The following is a 6287-nucleotide window of genomic DNA, read 5'->3' on the forward strand; positions in this document are numbered from 1 at the left end:
CATATTGCTTTTTTATTTTACATGGACTTCTGAAATGTATTATTCAATTAGTACAACATAATTGCGTCTCTAAAGATAATTAAAGCACATTTTATGGTTTATTTGCACTTTTATTTTTATTTTTCATTGATTTATATTTCAAACAGTTTTTTTTCCAGTGAACCTATTTTAATTAGATTAAAAATTGGAAGTTCTGTGTTTTATTAATTTAATTAGGTCATCAGCTTTTTTAATTTCTAAACTGAGCAAAGTTGGGTTTGGCTGAAACAAAAGTGCATCTTGCTTTTACATATATGCATGTTTTATGCAAAAATAAAAGTAACTGTTGTTTTCTCCTTAGATGGATCGCAGTCAGCTCATGWGTTCTTTCTGCGGTGTGAACTACCTCACTTTCTACGAGTTTCATCAGCTTCACACTCAGCTGGCTCAGTTAGAGGCCGAGCTCCAGGAACTGCGACGGAACGCCCGGAAAGCGAAGGCCCGGTGCGAGGAACTGGAGCTGAGCAGGCTGGAGTGGGAGATGGAGCTTCACCTGCACGTGCAGAGACGAGTGGAAGCCAGAGAGCAAAACATCAGAGAAGAGCTGGAAGAAAGGAGGCGAGAAGCAGCGAGAGCGCTCAGAAAGGAGTTTGAGGCAAAGTGTGAGAGTAAGACGAAAGAGATGGAAGAGGAGTATCAGAAAATGTGGAACGAGAGAGAGAAACAGCTTAAAGAGGAGCTGGGAGAGTTGGGGATGAAGAGGCTGAGAGAGCAAAGAGACGACTTGGAGAAGAGAGCTGAAGAGAGAGAGAAAGTTCTGACTGATGAACTTCAAAAGGCCAGAAAAAACCTTCAACAGCTTCAAGAGAGGTGAGTTTTCTTGGCATTACTGTATATCATATGCCTTAAGTGAAAAGTTTGTTAATGCCAGGCTTTCTTTGGACCATTCCAGGATATTTGGTGTGTAAACTGTTAAGGGTTAACTTCTTGCCTTCAGTTGCTAATTTGTAATTATCACATTAATTAATAGAAAAAAATGTAAATTATTTTTGATTTACTCATAATATGGCTGTAGAATACAACATGCCAGCTTTGAGACAAGGATATTTTTTAGCATTAGCTATAATATCTGCATCCATGCTTAGCTATTTTTGTTTTGCAAAGTTGGTAGAGCTGTTGCCTCTCAGCAAGAAGCTTGACAGATTTAATTCCAGCCAAGGACCTTTCAATTTGCATGCTCTCTCTGTGCATGTTTGGGTTTTCTCCGGGTTCTCCGATTTCCTCCCACAGACCAGAGACATTGACTGTTAGGCTAATTGGTGACTCTAAATTGTCCATATGTATGAGTGAGAGTGAATAGTTGTCTGTCTCTTTTGTCTCTATGTGGCCCTGTGATGGACTTGTGACCTGTCTAGGGTGTACCCTGCCCCTCGCACTGTGACTGCTGGATGTGGGCACCAGTGACCCCCACGACCCTGAAAGGAAGAAACGGGTGGATGGATGTATGGATGGATGGATGGATGGATGGATGGATGGATAGTCGGAGTTGCAGAACTGACTCTGGTGAAAAAATATACTGTACATGTTTAGTCCTTGTTCAATTTAGAGTAGTTTTGTTTGCATTAACATCTCTTCTTATATAACAAGATAACCTGAGTGTCCAATGCAGAATGAGACTTCCTGTTTTATAAACATTGTAATTAAATGAAAAGATTCTTTTTTTCCAAACAGGGCTGTCAAGATATATTTATTACATATTCCATTACATCTATAAGAATCTGTGAGTCCAGCCTGGCCATAACATCTAMTTTATTTTGAATGAAGCAGCTAAATAAGTAGTGTAATACAGAGCACACAAAAACACACACATTCTGCTCTTCACCTGTGGCCATGAGGTATGGATCCGGACACAGAAAATGAGACCCTGGATGAAAGCAGCTGAAATGAGCTTCCTCGGTTGTGTGTCTGGCTCAGTCTTACAGGTAAGGTGAGGAGCTCCATCATCTGGGGTGAGCTCAGAGTAGAGCCACTGCTCTTTTGCATCAAAAAACAGTCAGCTGAGGTGGTTCAGTGCATCTGATTAGGATGCCTTTTAGATGCTGCCCTTTAAAGGTTTTCCAGGAACAGCCCACTTGAAGGAAACCCCGGGGCAGATCCAGAACTGGATGGAAAGATTATCCTTCTTGCATGGGAAAACTTTGGGTTCCACCCAGGAGGGAGTTTAAGAGTGTTGATGGGGAGACCCTCCCAGACTCGATTCCAAACATGCACAAGAAAATGGATGCAGGGACAGAAGGATGGATCAGCCGGTTCGGATGTTATCAGTCCAGTAAATGGACATTATTAGTGGTTATCAGTCCCATAGTATGGCTTCATACTGTCCTGACAGTGCCCCCTAGTGGGTTACCAGTGACATATACGTAGGAATGCAACAATCTGCTACCGCCGGAGTCTGGTCTACTTTATCGTGGCCCATGTCATTTTCTCTAAAATTAACCTTAGTGGCTTTATGCCTCATACTAACCAGCTGACAGTCTGAAGCCATTCTATGGGACAGAGAACCCACTAGGCAGCACAGTTGGGACAGTCTGAAGCCAGTCTGAAGCCATTCTATGGGACTGATAATGGCTAATAACATCCATTTAATGGATGATAACATCCGAAGCGGGTGGATGGATGGACATACTTTAAATGCATTTTTAAGACCCTCAAAGCACATTTTACTTGAAATGGTAGGACTAGTTTTGCATTAAACACAGCTGCATTCCACTTCTGCAGCTGTGCAAACTGGTTGTTCTACAAAGGCAGAACTTACTTTATATGGAATATAGCTTTTTGTGTCAACCTGAGCCTGCCCTACTCTGTCATGTCAGAATGTCTGCTGTGAAATGGGTGGTTAACCAGGGTTGTTATTCTAACAGTGAACCTGCAAAATCAGACAGAAATGACACAAGGTTTTATGTTTTTTAAACCAAGTCTCTTCTGGAGAGTTGAATCAAAAACAACTGGACGTATTTGTTCCTGAAAATGCTTGTTCTGCCATTATTTTGTAGAGCTTTTTAATAATGAGCTGAAACGTGCAGGTTCTAAGTGTATAAATAGTTCTGAACTATTCATTCTGTGACTTGATCATCGTCCCTACCCCTCTCTCCCAACGGATGTTATGTGTTTTTTTTAATCCAATCTGCATATGAAGTGTTTTGGTCCCCATATGTACATAAAAAGACAAATGGTTATATGTATCCATATGCAAAACATTGAAACAGGTGTTGGAGATTATTTCATCTTTGAAGTGTTAGTGATCAAATTGCAGGTGTCGGTAAACAAACAGCCATTAAAGACAAAGTGGCGTTTCTAGGAAAAATGTTGGAAATGTTCCCACGTCATGACTCATTTCAGTGCTATGAACGGTCCGAGTCATCCAAGCCTTTTGTTGAAACACCAAACAGTGTTACGTTTCCAGAGGTCTTGTCGTACGTGAACGCATCCACACCTGCGTAGAGAAAAGTTTAGTGGAACACAGAAATTTAGAGAATGTTGTTGGTTTCAGAAAAAAAAAAATGTTGCTTATTACTTCTTTAATGAGGTGTTTCTGGGGAAAACAATGTGGGTGTTTCTCAGCCGTTAGACCTGGTTTGCTGTAATCACATTGGTTTCCCCAACCCTTGTCCTTAACTATGTGTTATTTCCAGAATACCACACCTAATTGTTGAGTAATACTGATTTGTTAAGTAGCTCTGTTTTTGGCTTAGCAGCGCCCACTGACATTCTCTATAGTCCTCAAACACAAAACAAGCTAAACCATAAACGTGTCCTGTAAGAGCAAGGCATACAGTCTTTACTGGACTTTTTAGGGGTGCAACAATACATGTACCCACATCGAACCATTAAATACAGTGCTTTAGGTTCAATGCACACTTGTATTGAACAATACAGATTTTTTTAAATTTATTTTATCAGCTTGTCTTCTGAAGATGCTCTGTGTTAAAGGATCAGTGGATCTGTGTTCGACTACTCCACCTAGGATCCACTGAGAAACTTGCTGTTTCAGCAACATTTAATTTGAAAACTGTATTTTGAGGTTAAACAAATGTTCATACTTAATTTAAATAAATTACAAGTTTAAAATGGCATGGACATTTCTCTTTTTTGTATCGAAAATACATCAAACCGTGAGACTAAAGTATCGAACCAAACCGAATCGTGAATTTTCTGTATCGTTGCACCCCTAGGACTTTTACGTATATGCCATTTTATAAACTTCAAACTTTTTTATTTGTACATGGATTTATTCAAATTCTGACATTTAATAGTAGAAGTGTTACACCATCTAATAAGAAAAATGAATGGATTACACTAGTGTTTTAAACCTTACCATAACATCAGTAGATGTGCTCATGTCTTATTATAGCTCAATCACGGTGCCAAAAACCAACGCTAATTTGTACAAAAGTGTTTAACACTTAAAACATTGAAAATAGCTAAAAACATGAGGAAAAGTGAATCTAATTGGAAGCTTGATCTCCAAGTGCCTCAGTCAATCTGTCTAAGTAAATTAAGGCAAAGTGGTGAGCTTGACATTTCCCAGGAAGTGCTCATCTGTGTGAGAGTCTGTGTAATAAGGAAACATACTTAATGAGAAATGCTGTCACACAGCAGAAATTAGGTGGTTAAAAATAGCAACATACACATAAATGTTTATTTTCTAACAAAACATATAAATGATATTGAAATGGATTGGATTGACTTCACATGAGTAGATTATAGATTTGTGGGTTAGCCACTTAGTAACAGCATACTCAAAGCACTACCAGAATGTGCAACAGTTTACATCAAGTAGGCTCGCACAGAATATTTTTCCTCACATGATTTAACCTAAACATCTATAACTCTCAATATAAGACATGAAATATATGATTATAGCATTTAATTTCTAATTATAAAATGATGTTTGAACAGTGTTTAGGATGGTGCGCAAAATGCGTTCCTTTATGAAATGCTAGCGTTATTTTTATACATGCTTTAGGTGTGCAGCTGAAACAACTGTACACATATCTAAAAACATGAATTTAATGTTTGATGCAAAATTAGGTGCCTATATAGAAATGTGAGATGATCAAATATTTCCCTTCTTTTCAAAATGTCTAAAATAAGGCAATATAGTTGCTAAAATTTAAAGCCTGTGGAAACCATAAAAGATAATTGCATCAAAAGAGACCATAGAAATCCAAACTGATGAGTAAAAGCATTTAGTATGATTTGGTCAGTTTTGAAAATTTAGCTTTTGTATTATTTTTGCATTTTTGTGAGCCAGCCTATCTCCAATGGGCCTTCAGGCTGCTTGTGTGTTATTCTGCATACAGTAAACCTCTGAGTCGGTCCACGATCTGGTCTAATGTAAGCTGATCGTCATCTCTTCAAAGAATGCTGTGTCCTCTGTGTTGTCAAAACCCATGCCAACAAACTCGTAAACAAACAGTTCAACTAGCTGTACTCTGGAGCCTTAGAGCAGAGCATGAGTCAGGAGGTCAAAGTTCAGGCAGAGCTAATGAGGCATGACAYGCTAATGCGTGAGAGGCCAGTGTGGCCTCACAACAATGGGTTCTTTCTGTCCCTTGCTGTTTACTTACTTTCCAGCACACTCTTCTTTGTTCCTCTGTGTTGATCTGTGTACAGTTATATCACTGATTTGTCAGCGCTTTGGATGGTTTCAGTGGACGGAAGTTTAAAATGAAAACTGAACAATAATGATGCCATTAAATTTTGTCCCCTGTCCTAAAAGGCAGGTGATCGTGTAATTGCTAGTGTCTGTAGCCGTGTTTCCATCGTTTTTAATGCACATTTTGAAGTACAGTATTGCATCAGAAAAGGTGAATTTGAATATTTGAACGCCTGTTAGTGAATTACCTCATGAAGCACTGGACCTACTGGACTTGGGCTTTGGCAAACACAAAAACCACTCTAACTCAGTCTTTACAGACATTGAGCTAAGATTCGGTGCAGTTAGTCATTTTATTTCAGATCTTTGTTTAAATCTGCATGCAGGGTGGTGGTTGATATACATTCCTTCAAGGAGTGCTAGTTTAATTAACAACTGTTGTAATTAGATGAGCTCATACTGGCACGTTCACACACACCAAAGGTTTACTTATTATTATCAGACTGTTGCATTTTGTGTTTCTCCATCTTTTAATTGTGTTTTTGATGCTGTGTCATTCTGACAAGTTTAGTGGGTAAAGAGACCATGCTGTGTGTGTGCGTGTGTGTGTGTGTGTGTGTGTGTGTGTGTGTGTGTGTGTGTGTGTGTG

Source organism: Austrofundulus limnaeus, unplaced genomic scaffold (genome assembly GCF_001266775.1).
Source record: "Austrofundulus limnaeus strain Quisiro unplaced genomic scaffold, Austrofundulus_limnaeus-1.0 Scaffold95, whole genome shotgun sequence".
In the NCBI taxonomy this organism is placed as follows: domain Eukaryota; kingdom Metazoa; phylum Chordata; class Actinopteri; order Cyprinodontiformes; family Rivulidae; genus Austrofundulus; species Austrofundulus limnaeus.